The sequence below is a fragment of the Elaeis guineensis genome, chromosome 4 (assembly GCF_000442705.2).
Source record: "Elaeis guineensis isolate ETL-2024a chromosome 4, EG11, whole genome shotgun sequence".
Taxonomy (NCBI): domain Eukaryota; kingdom Viridiplantae; phylum Streptophyta; class Magnoliopsida; order Arecales; family Arecaceae; genus Elaeis; species Elaeis guineensis.
In genome coordinates, this window is record NC_025996.2 from 123959076 (window position 1) to 123976324 (window position 17249).

At 33.3% G+C, this 17249-nt stretch overlaps 1 pseudogene; it reads right to left on the reverse strand.

Annotated features, from left to right (window-relative positions):
• LOC140857385 (AT-hook motif nuclear-localized protein 1-like) overlaps positions 1-14229 on the reverse strand; it is a 15992-nt pseudogene extending 1763 nt beyond the window's left edge.
• Positions 14230-17249: the final 3020 nt, after the last annotated feature.

The following is a 17249-nucleotide window of genomic DNA, read 5'->3' on the forward strand; positions in this document are numbered from 1 at the left end:
GAAGAGTTTAACATTTACCAAACATCATTACCTATCCTTTTTCATTCCGAAGCATCCATCTTTAAAAAATTTTCTCTTTTCATTCTATTAGATGCTTGGAGTACCTACAAAATTATTTTATAATTTTTAGTATCCAAATGATTTTCGATCCATTAACGTTAAAATACATAGTTCCTTTTGGAATCTAAATTTATTTTACCAAAGTATGACCAATTCTCTTAAAATTATATTCTGAAATTTTATGACCTACTTTGTTATATCTATAGCAAATGATTGAATGATTTTCATAAAAAGCTCTTGAAAATATATTTTTGATTATTTTTTATCTTTTTAAAGAATTCAAACTAATTTTAATTTTCTAGAAAATAAATTTTTGACTTTTCAATATTAATTTAAGCTTTTCATAACTAAATGTGAACTTTTCAGCAATTGACTTCAATATTTCAATCTCTTTACTAAATTTGATATTTTTGTCCATTAAAGATTTTTTAGATTTCAAAAGAATTTTTTTTTCTTCATCTAACATTCTTTTTCTTTCAATAAGTCATCTTTTTTCATCAAAATTTTATTCTTTTCTTTAGATAAAGATATATTAAAACTTTTAAGCTTCTTATTTTTTTAGTCTTAACTTTTTATATTTATCCATTCAATCATTGAAGACTTCATATAATTTATCAAATATAAAATCAAAAAAATTTTCAAGATTTATCTCATTATCATTAGCCATGAGGCAAAGATTGGCGATACCTTCTTCCTCTTTCTTATTTTTCTTTTCTATGCCTTGCTCCCTCTTAATCAATAATATCTTTTTTTATTTCTTTTTCTTTTTTTTCTTTCCATCCTCATGAGCCATGAGGTATAGGTTGGGGTGAGCTTCTTTTTCTTTTTGGAAACTTGATTCTTCTTTTTGATTTTCTCCCTCGTAAGTTTTTTCTAATTTTTTTTATACTTGCTTAGTTGAAATATGTGAAGAAATTACATTAAATGCATCTATGTCTAAAGAACAATAAAGTAAATTTATTGCTTTAGCATTTAGTTGGATTATCATGCTCAATTAATGCATTGGGTGTGTGTAGACTATTGACTATAATTTTTCATAAATTATAATCGCATGCTTGTATAAAAATTTTTATCCTAGCTTTTCAATAGATATAATTTATTCTATTAAATAGTGGGGTCTATCTACAGAATTTCTTCATTAAATAAGAATTTTTATTTGGATTATTATGATCTTTAACTCTAGATCGCTAGGTCAACAACAAGTAACAGAGCATCTGCTCTGATATCACTTGTTGCCTAAAAAATAGCAACCTAAGAGGGGGTGAATTAGTTTCTTTAAAAATTTTAAGTAAATTAAATTTTAAGCAAATATATGCTTCTAATGAGATTAATTTCAGTGATTGTATTGTATATGATATATGCAATAGTAGAATTAAAAAATAAGTGAAGCTATATAAAAATTAAACTAGTACAAAGCAAATAAGTAAAGCAAGTAACATAGACAAAATAAAACACAACACAAACACAATAAATTATAGTGATTTGGTATAATCCTGCACCTACGTCCACTCCTTAAGTTCTCCTTGAGAATTCTACTATAATCTCCCAAATAATTGTGCATTTGTTTTATCCAAACTCACAAACAAATCTAGTTGATTTTTCAAGATCACTAACCAAAATCTTGTACTGATTATTTTTTAGATTCACAATCAATCCAATTGATTTTTCAAACTCACCAACCAAACCTATAATATCCAATTTCAAGCTTAGATGGACCTTTATCCCAAGTTTTTTTCTCCCAAAAATAATTGTAAAGAAAATAAAAATACAAGAAGATAGAATTTTAGCACAAATAAAAATAAAAAATAAACTCTTAAAGGTCAAAAAAGTTGCTGATTATTTGCTTGATTGAGGCTTGAACTTCTCTTATTTGAAGCTAGAGAGGATGTAGAAAAAGTTAGAGAAGATTTCTATTAAAAGCATACTTAAAATTCTGCACTTAGTTTCTCTCTTTTCTTTCTCTTAAGGATATTCAATGGTCCTCATATAAACTGATGTGTTTCTCCTTTTAATCCTCTTCTCTTCACTTTTCATTAAGTTTGAAAGCTTTTAAATCCTTTTAGAAGCTAAATTAGCCATTTCTAATTGTAAGAAAATAAAAACAAGCTATTAAAAATAATTCTGCATACTTTTGAAATTCTACAGAACTAGTCGTTAGACTTTGAGTCGACTGGGATAGGATTTGAGTCAACTTGAGCTGTTTGTGAGATCACTTAAATTTTTTTCTCAAAAATCTAATTTTCTATCTTTTCTCTAAGAATTTTAGCTTAGATATTTGAGTCGACTCAAAGATCCAATTAAATTTTTGTGAGTCTACTCGGATTTTCTATATTTTTTCCTTTGAGCCAACTTGGATAACACTCGAGTTGACTCAAGTATATGTCGGTTGAAATTCTAGTATGTCAAAACTATTTTTCTTCACTATTTTAGCTCGAGTCAACTCAGATAAAATTTGAGTCAACTTGGATAACAACCAACTGAAAATTTCTGTACATTTTTTTGCTTGAGGGGTTTTTTATCTTCAATCTTTGAGAACTTTTTCCACCTTGATTTCTAAGGTCTTTGACAGCATTTAGGATTCCAAAAGCTTCTTGTTTGAGTCTCATTTGACTATCAATCATCATTCTTTTGAGAGAAATTTTTTTACAAATAATTTCTTTATTTTAAGCACCTAAAAAATCTTATATTCAATTATGAACACATAATTAGTACCATAATCACTCAATATTTTGTAATCATCAAAATCAATCATAGGGTCAACATGAAAAAAATTATATAAAGTATTAGAAAGTCATAAATATTATTCAAGATATCATATATATATTCATAAGAAGTCATATATATTATTCTAGATGTTATATATATTCATAAAAAGTCATATAAGATGTAGGAATTATATATTATTCAGGATGTCATATATTTTATAAAAAAAATATATATTATTAAAAATATGATATATATTTTTAAAAAATCATACAAGATATCAGAAAGTATATATATTATTCAGAATGTTATAAAGACTAAAAAGTTATATATATTATTCAAAATATAATATATATTCATAAAAAATATATAAGACATCAAAAAATAATAATACTATTCTTTCTTTGTTCTGTAGAGGGAAAGATATTTTTATCACTAAAACTATGAGAAAGAAAAAATTGGCTGGCATTCAATATTTGTCTCATCATTAAATATGCTACGTGGTCCAATATGATTGGATAGTGTGCTCCATGTCAATTTTATTACACCACATGCAGTACATAAAGACTTTCTTATATGTGGAATGGGTCTAATATTTGAATTCAACCTAGGCCCATAGATCTTCAAGAATGGTTTGGGTCAGGACTAAATGGATCAGGTCACTAATCCCTATCCATTTGTAGCCTTGTGCTTCTTTGCACATAATTGGTGGGAGACTGAAGGCAATTTTGGATTGAGAAGTGGGCACATTAACCCTTAACGAAGAAGGTGACAGTTGCATTTGGGCTATGGAGGACTACTGCACCAAACCCATACTGGTTGTTAATGAATTTGAGGATATAAAAGGGCTATCACAATCTCATAGAGTTGGTACCAGAAATTTTTTTTTTTTTTTGGGTAAATATACCAGAAGTTCAGTAGAGTATATTTGTGTGTGATTGACTCTACCAATTTGTGGAAGCATTCTACCCTTGCATGGAATATTAGTGAACAAGTTTTTCCTAGAAGATAAAACTAAAAATAGACTAAATATGGATCAGATACTATATCCATATCTATATTTATTTTATTTAATAAATATAAATATGGATACAAATAATTAGATACAAAAATTTATATACATATGTATTTTAAATAGAAATGGATACAAATCAAATTATAGAAATATGGACATAAATATAGATATAAATTAGATGATTAAACTTTATGACTATAGAATCAAAGATATTACTAAGTAGATGAGAAATCAAATAAATAGCATATTAATATTTTTTTTTATTTAAAATTCATAAATATTATATAAAGTTAAGTAAAATTATAAATAAAATTAGATATTCAAATACCGTTTGAATAATTATCTATCTATATCTATTTTTTAATAGATATAAATATGTATATTAATTGAATAAACTTCTATCTACATCCAGATAGATTCGGATATGAGAACATATCTAGATGGCCACCAATGATCCTCCACTCAAATATGAGAATGAAAGGTAAGATATAAGTTGATTAAAGTAATAATTTTTTCAATGATATGCATCAAAAGTGAATTTTCCTGAAATAAGCAAAGATTTGGCTCCAGCATAACTCAGTAAAACTAAAGTATTACAATAAAGGAAATCATTAAACTAGACAATAGTGGATGATACAAAACTCAATTGCTAATCAAATACAACCCCCTATGAAATAAGCAGCTGCTCAATTCAACCGTACAAACCTAAATGTAGATCACTAAGCTTATAGGATAAGTTAGGAACAAGTCTGAAAACTTCAGCTACTTCAAAGCGGTATCTTGCTCTGAAGCCACCTCATCAAGGAGAGCTAAGTTCTAGTTGGTTAGAATCCCCTAAGGCTAGTAATGTGCGAGGCTTCATGTGAATCGAGCCTCAGTTAAGATGCTTTGATATCAGCTGAGGAGTTCCAGGTGTCATCAGGTATGGAGGGTATAGAGGCAGACCACATTTCTGCTATGAAGGAGTGTTATGATATAGTTAGACAAAGGAGCTGTTCGTCAAGTTATACATGAGCAACTCAAGCAATTAGAAGAGCAAGTGGGGTTTGGGGTCGAGCCTGATATTGAGGAAAGGGATGAGCAGGATTTTGAAGATTTGAAGAAAGCTAATAATGATACAAATGTTGAAGTATTAGCTGAGAATGAGAAGAATTTAAGGAAGTCTTCAAGAATTAGGAAAGCTCCAAGTTCACTTAGAAGACTATGTGTAGAAAAGTTAGTTAAAAGTAGCTAAGCTTTCTGTTAATACTATTAATAAGCCTTGTAATCAAAGTAACTAAGATGATTTGTTACTAGACTATAAAAGTCTAGTTGATATGTCACATAAACCATTCTGAAAATTGATAATAAATGTGAGACTTGAGTCTCTTTTGGATAGGCTGCTTCTCCTAAAGTAGTAACATTGGTGGTTTCGTTGAGAGTTGCTATATTGGTGAAAATCAATGGGTGCTTCTACAAGAAATCAAGGTGCTACAGTGGATGCGAATACAGATGAGATTTGTGACTTGAAGAATCATATGGCATGTCTTCAAGCTGAAACTCAGGCTCAATTGAGTTTGCAAGGATCTCAGATTGAGAGGCTGAGTACTCAAATGGTGGAGTTGATGTCCCTTATCAAGAATCAACATAATCAACCTCCTGCTGTTAATTAAATGGGGGTTGGTTCACAGTCTCCATAAGAGGCGAGGATGCAACATTCTGATATAGGGAATTCTTGGGAATCAAGATCTCATAAGCCATATAAGGTGGACATTCCAGTCTTTAATGGTATGGATATGTCTTAGGATATTTGCAAAGAATCAAGACTTACTTCAACCTTAATGCTGTGCCTGAGGAGGATAAGCTCGAATTGGCTTCTGTCAATCTTCAAGAGCCTGCCTCTTATTGGTATCAATGGATTTTGGTGCCCATTTGATTGGTTCTTGGTATGATTTTGAGCAAGGAATCAAGAATCATTTTGGTCCAACTTCATTTGACAATCCAAAGGTGGCATTAGCAAGATTATCTCAGAGCTTTTCAGTTGCTGATTATAATGCTCAATTTGAGAAATTGATGTCATCTATTTTGATTTTGATGAGGATACTTTGGTAACCTTGTATATAGCAGGGTTAAAACTAGAAATCAAGGAGGAATTGTTGCTCAATACACCTTAGAGATTGTTTGAGGCTATGAACATGGCTAGAGCTCAAGAAAAAAGGATTACTCGCAGGAGTTTTCTTAAAGAATCAAGATGAGAATTCTAGTTCAATCATTTCAAAGTCTAAACCTACAAATTATGTTGCTATGCCAGTGAAGAGTCCGTCTACAAGTGAGATTCAAGATCATAGAGAAAAGGGCATTTGTTTTTATTGTGATGAAAGATGTGGGCCTAGGCATAATTGTAGAAAGAATGCTACTATGCTAATCTTTGAAGGAGAGGAGGAAGAAAAACAAGTTGCTATTGAACAGTTTAATGAAGAGTTGTTTCTGGATCAGCATCATTGCCTTTCAGAGATAAGTTTTAATGCTCTTCTAATTCTGTTCATAATAAAACAATAAGAATATATGGCATTTTGTTTGATATGATAGTAAGAGTTCTTATTGATTCTGAGGGTAGCCACAATGTCATATTAGAAAGTGTCATTAAAAGGCTTCTATACTAGTAATACCAATTACCCCTTTTAGAGTGTATGTGGGTAATGGAGATTATATCATTTATTCTTTTAAGGTGGAGGGAGTGTCAATTCTGTTGCAAAATCAATTTTTCACTATTGATCTTTTTGTATTACTAACCCATGATCCTTAGTTGGTTTTGGAAATAAGTGGTTAAAACAATTTAAGAAAGTTCTATTTGATTTTATCATTTTGGGCATTAATAACAAATTTACTGCTGTTTCTATGCACAATTTTCTTTGAGATGGTGTTTAAGCTTCATGGTCTGCCTAGAAGCATTTTAAGACAGAGATCCCATTTTTCTTAGCAAGTTTTGGACTCATTATTTATATTGAGTGGCACAACTCTGTTGAGGTCAACTTCCTATCATCCTCAAACTGATGGATTAACTGAGGTGGTTAACAGGTGTTTGCAGCAGTACTTAAGGTGTTTTGTTGCTGAAAATACTTCTATTTGGGTGTCATTATTGCCTATTGCTAAATATGTTTTAATATTCCTATCACGTTCAGCTGGTATGGTGTCATTCCAGATTTTATAGGAGGTCACCTCCTTCAACACCCTTATATATCAGGCAAGAGGATACCTTAGATTCTTTAATGACTTGTTACAGGACAAGAAGAAGCTTTTGAGTTTTTTAAAGGAGAATCTGAAAAAGGCTCAAGTTAAAATGAAGTTGCAGACTGACAAACACAGAAGGAGTGCTCAGTTTAATGTGGGGAATTGGTGATGGTTAAATTGCAGACATAAACAGCTTTTGTAGCTATTCTAAGCTTTAAAATTGGCTAGTAGGTATTATGGACACTTTGATATTCTGAAATGCATTGGTTCAGTAGCTTATCAACTTAAGTTATCCCCATCTTCAAGAATTCATCTTGTCTTTCACATTTCATTGCTTAAGAAATTTGAGAACTTTTCTACAATTCAGATTCACTTTTTCTTCTAGAGTATTCCTTTGGAAATCATCTCTTTTGGTACCTTTGGTCATTATTGCTCACAGACAGATTTATAGCAGTAAAGGGTACAAAAATAATTCTGGTATAATGGAAAGGATTGCCATTGGAAGAGGCATCCTGGAAAGATTTTGATTCCTTTTGTCATTCTTTTCCCTAATTACACCTTGAAGACAAGGTGAATTTTGAACAGGGGGTATTGTTATGATACAATTAGATAAAGAAGCTATTGGCCAAGCTATACATGAGTAACTCAAGCAATTAGAAGAGCAAGCGGTGTTCGAGGTCGAGCCTGATATTGAGGAAAAGGATGAGCAAGATTTTGAATATTTGGAGAAAGCTAATAATGATACAAATGTTGAAGTATTAGCTGAGAATGAGAAAAGTTTAAGGAAGTCTTCAAGAATTAAGAAAGCTTGGTTCACTTGGAAGACTGTGCAGAAAAATTAGTTAAAAGTAGCTAAGCTTTCTGTCAAAACTGTTAATAAGCCTTGTAACTAAAGTAACTAAGATGATTTGTTACTAGACTATAAAAATCTAGCTGAGATGTAACATGAACCATTCTGGAAGTTGAGTCTCTTTTGGGTAAGCTACTTCTCCCAAAGCAGTAACAAGGAGGTAGTTGCATGAGTTGTCTTTGGCATTGTTGAAGTGCAAGTCCCTTGGCAATTGCTGTAAGCCGCCTCTGCATGCGAGCTCGAAATCTGAATAGTAGTTGCTGGAAAGGGACAGATGTAGCCTCTAACTTCGCTTCTTGCTCTTCTACTCTATTTAGTAGCCTGGCAAAAATAGCCAACTACAACCTAAACCACAAGGAGAAAGCGAATGATTCATTTGAATTAAATAGTTGCTAGCTGGTGAGATGTAATTTTCAGTTGTAGAGCCTTTTCAAAGGCCAATTTGTAACTGAAAGCAAAATCTTGATATCCAAAATATTATGACTAACTTAATATGTTGTGTGACACCAAGGCTCTATGCCCCTTGTAAATGATTTGTGATTCTAAATTTCTATATGAATGATGAAGAGAAAGACATTTACAAAAAAGAAAGGTATCTTTTTTCTCTAAATTTCTATTGATGATGAAGGAAAGACATTTACAAAAAAGAAAGGTATCTTTTTTCATTATCTAAATCCAATGACCAGGAGAACTCTCGGACTTGAGAAGGAATAATATCTAAACCATGCACTAAATTTGAAAGAAGGACGATAAGGACATGCCTCCTGAGTTGCAAAGTTGAAGATTTTGTAGCATAGAAATCTGGAATGTGTGAAGAGAAGTATTACCTGCATAGGACTGGCAGCTACCAACAGACCGGCAACCCCTCCCCCGACAACTCGACCATCTAGGCTTGCCAAAGAAACAGTCATCCCAGTAGAGCGACTTCTTGTACCTCTATTATCAATGGGCATAAATGATTCAGATAAGAAGAGTAACTCAAATCGACCCTACAAAAGCAGTCCAGTGAACATATAATATATTAATAGGCAATAAAAGTACAAGATCAAATCATAGGCATAACAGCAGAAAGCTGATGAATATAGGAAGATAGTATTATGGCAAATATTTCAAATTAGAGGAATAAAATAAACTTGATACCTATAATAAAAGTATGTAGGAAACCTCAGATTTGAAAAAGTACACAGGTTTATATTGATTACAAATTATGTATTTGGAGTACATTGGTAATTGGAGAGAAAATGTATAGATTTTTCCAAGGCCTAGTAACCCCCTAGGCCCTAGTTATCCAGATATTGGTTTCATAAACTACTAGCTCATTATAGAAAAACAAAAGAATAAAGGTACACCAAGGGAATGAGAAGATTTAATAGAACCCATGGAACCATAAAATCAAGCTTTACATTGTGTATAGGATTGCCCACATAGTACACATATTATTTAACAATCTAATTGAAACCAATTAATCATACAAACATATGTGCACATCATAATATGATAGAAATTTCTTGGGGAACACATCAACTAATAAATCATGGGTGGTTGTGTTAACCCAACTAATTAGTCACTGATGTCAGTGTTTGCTGATTATATAGAATCCCTTGCATATACTTGGCATTTACAATATCAACATTCTTTCATCTTCTGGCTTTCTGCAGCAAAGGTTTTACTAATATGCGGTTACCAAAAGCAAAATTTCTTGAATACAAGATGAATGATATATGCTGTTTTTTAAATATTGACATTCACATCATGTAATCTAATACTAGATTTAATAGTTGTTGCACACTTTAGAAAATGCCACTTCATGTGAGCACTTTATATTTTACATGGTAGACAAACTAAAATGTTCATAGTCTGGTTGCCATTAAAAGCAGGTCACCACTACTAAAGTCTAAAAATTTGCACATCCCTTATCACTTTAGAGTCAGCCTTCCTACAAGAACTACATTAATTCAAAAAATTCAATCATCCATTATCTGAGCAACTACAACCATCCTATTGAAAGCAAAAGGTCAGAAAGAAGAATTTGGTAGCAACTCCACAAGGTCTTGGGAATAGTGGGCTCAAACTGGCTAGCGGGTAGGACTGGATAAAGCCTATTTGGTAGCAGTTAAATCAGTAGCAGACTAAAAATAGGGTCCATCAAATAGCACTATCAAAGGCCAGCTACCAAAATTAGATAAAATTATTAAAAGAATATATCCTATAGGTTAAAAGAAGTAAAGACTAAAGTATCACTACAAGTGTCAAAAAAACTAGTCCAACATGAAAACCTTCAACACAAGGTAAAGAAGAATACAAATTATGCATTTATCAGTCCTAGACAAAGCCTGTGTATATGAAACGAAAGAACTTGGTAATGGGTTTCCTATTGCAAGGATCCCTATATTTGTGTTTGAATGCCATATCACTACCAAGTCACCTTATAATTAAAAATATTATAAATAGAATTTATCAATATTTTATACTTCACAAAATGGATAAAGACTATGACATGTCCCTTTAAAAATTACGTAGAGTACACTTACTTTGGACTTTCTGGTCTATAATTCCTTGTGGAGTTAAGCACCTCAATCAAAGAAGTTTACTATACCAAGCATTTAGAATTTATTTCTCATATTTCATTTAGTATAAATATGGATAACAAGTCACAATAAATAGGCTATAAGATTCTAAATACGTGGTATGGAGTTAACAATTTTATGGCTATTGATATGAACTAAGATCAGTGTTTGCAACATGAGGGGGCACAACATGCAGCAATCGAAAATTCAATATAGGCAAAAATATTGAGCACATGTATCACCAAGAAATGATTGACACTATCATAGAATGCAAATACAATTCATAAACTGATTGGAGAAAATACCTCCTAATTTCTAAAAGATTGCATATGTTGGAGACATGATGCACCACATATGCATCATGAAGGGAAAATGTGAGCCTCCTGCAAGTACTAAGCATCAAATTATGTGGTTCAGGTATTTCTAACTTCATGTATCCTCAAATATGATCCTCATTCGATGTTGATGGTGCATAAGTTAAAAAGGCCTAAAATATCTGATCATAGTGATATTTTATCTAGGAATTCATACGACTTGAAAATAAAAATAAAAATCATCTTGAAAATAACCGCATCAAACTGGATATTCGATTCTCTAGTTTCAAATCAAAAACCTAAGAAATACTATACAGTAACATTAATTTGATAATCAAGTTGTAATCGATAGGATTGCTTCATCTACATGAGGTCATCTAACATGTCAATAAAATTAAATCATGAAAATGATACTATGAAGAAATTCTGCATAGGTCAATAAGAACATAGGGCAGGCCAGGCTGGGTGCAGGTCTGGTTCTTATGGCTGGGCCTGGCCTATGTGATGGCCCGGTCAGCTGCACCAGGCACCAGCTCCCCATCGGAAAAAAAAAAAATTTTTTTTTTTTGAAAAAAAGAGCTGGAGGAAGACTCCCATCGGGAGTCTTCTTCTCCGATGAGTCTGGATGGGAAAGGGACTCCTAGGACAGGCCGGACTCGGGCGGAACTCCCGGAAGCCCTCTATAAAAAGGAACCTCTCCCCTCCAAGGCACTCCACCATGAGTAATTCCTCTTCTTTCCTGTTCTTTTCAAGGCCTTCAACCATCGCTGCCGGTTGAGAAATTCGCCAAAAATCGCATGTCCCCTATTCTTGTCGAAGATGGAGCCCCAGTCGCCGGCGAGAGAGACGAAGATGGAGCCCCAGTCGCCGGCGAGAGAGCTGGGACACGAAAATTACTACAGATAAGAACACTGTGAACGCGATGTTCCCAGTTTGGAATAGCAGCCCTATCTCTGTTTCGATCTCTTTCTCTTCTTCGTTCTTGTTTCTCTGTTTCTTCTGCCTTTAGAATGATTGTTCTTACTATTCTACAGCGATGGTATAGAGGGGACAACAGGTTTCCTGTTGCCTTACCAACGGCAACAACAACAAAGACGGGTTGGTGTTATTTTCCTACAAGACCGATGATGCTTGCCCCGCTTTCCTATTCGCTCGCCAATCCGTTTCTCTCTTTTGATCAATCCTGAGCCAATGTTAGCCTCCAGGTACGTTCTTCTTATTTGAATCAAGCAAGAATTTTTTTTTTTGGGACAAAAAATCTGTGTAAGATCGAATATTTTAATTCGGTTTTGTTCTGTTTCTGAAACAGAGCAATCAGCCGGGAGCGGTGCTCCCCCAGCAGCACACGGCCAAACGAGGACTTTATTGCTCCCCGTTTGAAGCAGCCAAAGTTCCAATTCTCCCTTTCAAATCAGAACGTATCTGGAGTCTAACGTTGGCTAAGGATTGATCAACAGAGAGAGGGATTGGGGAGGGAATATGAAAGCGGGGCAACCATCACCGGTCTTGTAGGAAAATAACACCAACCCGTCTTCGTGCTGTTGCCGTTGGTAAGGCAACAAGAAACCTGTTGTCCCCTCCATACCACCACTGTAGAACAGTGAGAACAATGCTTCCATGGTCACTCTAAAGCAGAACCACAAGAGCAACAATGAGAAAGGTATCAACAAAGAAGAAGAGAAGGAGATCGAAACAGAGAGGAGAAGAAAAGGAGTTAGACGTGGCACACGATTTATAGTTCCGAAAAGGGTCTAATTTCGAAATGAAGGATAGGGCTGCTATTCCAAACTGGAACATCGTGTTCATATTGTTCTTATTTGTACATCATGTTCATATTGTTTTTATTTGTAATAAAATAATTCGGCCCAATTTTGGGCTGGTTTCCTCCTCTTCCCGCCTGCCCCCATTGGTGCACATTATGGAGCCCACATTAGCAAATGCTAATTTGTCCTCATAGTTTGTTTAATAGTTGTTGCACACTTTAGAAACTGCCACCTCATGTGAGCACTTTGTATTTTACATGGTAGACGAACGAAAATGTTCATAGTCTGTTTGCCATTAAAAGCAGGTCACCACTACTAAAGTCTAAAAGTTTGCATATTCCTTATCACTTCAGAGTCAGCCTTCCTACAAGAACTACATTAATTTGAAAAATTCAATCATCCATTAGCTTAACAACTACAACCATCCTACCGAAAGCAAAAGGTCACAAAGAAAGATCAGTTCAACATATCCATCTTTGGGTTGACGCAACTCTATGAGGTCTTGGGAATAGTAGGCTTTGACTGGCTAGTGGCTAGGCCTTGGCAAAGCCTATTGGCAGCAATTAAATCAGTAGCAGACTAAAAACAGGGTCCATCAAACAACACTATCAGAGGCCTGCTACAAAAATTAGATAAAATTATTAAAAAACATATTCTTTAGGTTACAGAGGTAAAGACTAAAGTAACCCTACAAGTGTTAGAAAATCTAGTCTAACATGAAAACCTTCAACATAAGGCGAAGAAGAATCCTTTTGTACACAAATTATGCATTTATCAGTCATAGACGAAGCCTGTCTATATGAAAGAAAAGAAATTGGTAATGTTAACATTTTCTGCTACAGGGATCCCTATATTTGTATTTGAATGCCATATCACTACCAGGTCACCTTATAATTAAAAAGATTATAAACAGAATTTATCAATATTTTATACTTCGCAAAATGGATAAAAGACTATGACAAGTCTCTTTAAAAATTACGTAGATTTTTAGATGTACACTTACTTTGGAGTTGTTGGTGGATAATTCTCTGCTGGGTTAAGCACCTCGGTCAAAAGAGTTTACTACACCAAGCATTCAAAATTTATTTCTCATATTTCATTTAATATAAATATGGATAACAAGTCACAGTAGATACGCTATAAGATTTTAAATACGTGGTATGGAGTTAACAATTTCATGGCTATTGATATGAACCAAGATTGGTGCTTGCAAGATGACTGGGTATGACATGCAGCAATCCAAAATTCAATATAGGCAACAATATTAAGCACATGTATCACCCAAAAATGGTTAACACCATCATAGTGTGCAATACAATTCATAAACAAATAGAAGAAAACACCTCTAAATATTTAAAAGAATGCATAAGTTGGAGACACCTCTAAAGGACTTATCTTTCCAAAAGGAAAGGGCATAATTACAAACCTCGTAAGTTAATGTATCTCCAGAGGAACCAGGCTGATGAAGCATCACATTGGAAATTATACCATTAGCAGACAACATACAAATTGCTCAAGGCCCTTGTTGAGAAAAAGATATGATCTTCATAGTAACATCCTTTTAAGAAAAGAAGAGGCAAATTACTTCAGATAAGAATAACTTTAAAAAATGGCAAAAAAAAACAAAAAATGTTATTGCATATATGCAATAACTGCTTTTACATCACCAACTGCTTTCAATAATGAGGAACTTAAGCCCTAGGATTACCTTCTGTATGTTCTGATATAAGTAGAACTCAATATCCATCAATCATCAGGTCAAATATTAAGAACATTTAGGAGCAACTAGTAAAAACCTTGTAGAAGCTTATGCTTGATAAGCACATATATAAATGAAAACTAATTAAAATTTGTTATAGCATATCAATCCTTTCAAACTTAAACAAATAAACTTAAACTTAAACTTAATTTAATCTTTCCTATTTTGATTTCAAGCTGCCAATTATCTTAATATTGAGAGTCTGTAGAATCTAGATTGTCAAAAATTTGCTAGCATGATAAGGGGAAAGAGTAATGAGGAGATTTGCAGGACCTTCAATGTTGAGAATAACTTTAGCCAGATGGAAGAGAAAAAAGTTCAGAAAAACTCATGGAGCTTTTAGAGAGGTTTTAAAGCTCTTAAATAACTCATGAAATTGATGTGGACATTAATTGTTAATTTTTATGTGGCCAAATAACAAAGTAATCTTTACCTTTTAATTTCAAGGAATATTTCTCTATATTAGACAGTAGATAGAATCTAAATGCTATAACAAATAATCAAAATTAGCTTGCTTGTGGGAACTTTTTCTTGTTTACTTTGTTTATATAGCTTATGATCTAGGCATGGATTTCATTCTTTGCAATGTCAACCATGACTTGATATTTAGAATGTGACTTTGTTTCATTTTTATCATTGTTTCTTCACAGCATTTATGAAAATATAAAACCACCTAAGAATAGCATTGAGCTCATTTGGAGAGTATTCTGTGGAATAATTTGCTCTTGGAACCATGCAAGATTGAGAAAGATTAAAGCAAAAAAAAAAAAAATAGAAAAGAAAAGTCATGTTACCAATTGCTATATAATATCTAGAAAACTCCCCAAATGATAAGATAATTAACATTTCTGAAAATTTGCAAATCCAAATCTGAATGCAATTGGTGTATATGGAACACACTCTTGGATAAGTATCGATAAATAGACAATCACATACATACATACATGCATATATACATACATACATACATACATATATATTTGTATATGTATATATATATATGTGGGTGGGTGTGTGTGTGTGTGTATGTGCGTGTGTGTGTGTGTATATATATGTGTGTGTGTGCGCGCGCATGCGCGCACGTGTGTGTATATGTGTATATATATTTGTATATGTATGTATATATATATATATATATATATATATATATATATCTGTGTTGTACATATATATATACATATAGTATATATATATACATATATACATATATGTATATGTATATATATATATATATATATATATATATATATATATATATATAGAAAGATACACACACACACACACACACACACACACACACACACACACACACACACACATATATATATATATGTATGTATGTATGTATGTGTGTATGTATGTATGTGTGTGTGTGTGTCTATATATATATATATATTGTATGTATGCATGTGTATGTATATGAATAGATAATATTATACATATGTAGCAACTTATGTATGTATAATTAAAGTTGTCATAATGTGAACACTTAACCATATATATTATCAATTAATTACCAAATCATTAGGACTCCATAAGCAATGCATCATATAGATTTAAGCACTCAACCAACTACCGAATATGTACTGTAATTAGATTTAAGTATATCAAAATTCATATCTGAAGACCATAAAATACAGTTCATTCCAATCTCTCAGTTCTTTCATCCCATCCTAGCATCTCTAGGCTCATATGTGGTCCTCTTCCACACACACCAAGACCACCAAGACCCATCCATATATATTAGACTAAATTGGGCTAAGGAATATAACCATGCATAGGTCAACAAGAACATAGGATAGGCTAGGTCGGGTCCAGGTCTGGTTCTTGTGGCTGGGCCTGGCCTATGTGATGGCCTAATCCGCTGCACCAGGCACCAGCTCCCGATCGGTAAAAAAAAAAAGAAAAAAAAAGAAAAGGCTGGAGGAAGACTCCCATCGGGAGTCTTCATCTCCAATGATTCTGGATGGGAAACAGACTTCTAAGACAGGCTGGACTTGGTAGGAACTCCCTCTTCTTCCATCTTGAGCTACCTAATTCCTAGCATTCCTCTTCTTTTGAAGGCGTTGAACCATCGCTGCCGATTAAGAAACTCACCAAAAATCGTCTTTCCTTGATTATTTTTGATTTTTTCCCCTTCTTATGGCAACCTACATCGCCGACGTTCATCACGAAGGGCCTCTGCCCATCCCTGCATCAGCCTCTGGCCGAAGACAGAGCCCCAGCCGCTGGCGAGTGAGCTGGGACCCGAAAATGATCGTGCAAAGGGTGTTCAGCCCTATTTTCGAGGCTGGTTTTTGCATCATCTAGCCTGCCCAGATTGGTGCGGGGACAGGATCTTGATCGGGCTTCACCCAGCTTTGCATGCTCTTCTTCAATCTTTTATGATACCAAGAGAAGATATTGACAAAGATTTTGAAGCCAAGTGATACGAGGTAGCTCCTAATACCTAAATCTTTCGAGCATCTATTTTCGAGGAAAATCAGATTTTTCAATCGAGATGGTAAAGAGTATGAGTTTCAGTATTTATATTATAAAAATAAATGTGTAAGGGGCCAATATATTTACCATCTCCTCTCTTAGAGATGGACTGGATTTGTAAAGGAAAAGAGGTTGAAGCCTGATAATATAGCTGTTTCTTATAGGCTACAATATCTATATTTTTTTTTATCGATGTTAAGTACAAAAAGCATACATATAATAGTAATTTTTTTTTGACTCATACGGAAGAGGAAAAGAGGGAGAAGAATAGTAGTAACTACTCTTCTCTATGAGTTAAAGAGAAGTTATTATTATATGTATTTTTTTTGTATTCAATGTCAATAAAAAAATAAAGATATTGCAGTCATCCGCACACGTAGAAAATAACTATATCATCTTACTTTAATCCCCTTTTCTTTACAAATCCAGTCTATCTCATGGAGAGCAGACGACCTATCGTATGGTAAATATATTGGCCCTTTACATGTTTATTTTTATAATATAAGTATTGGAACTCCCACTCTTTG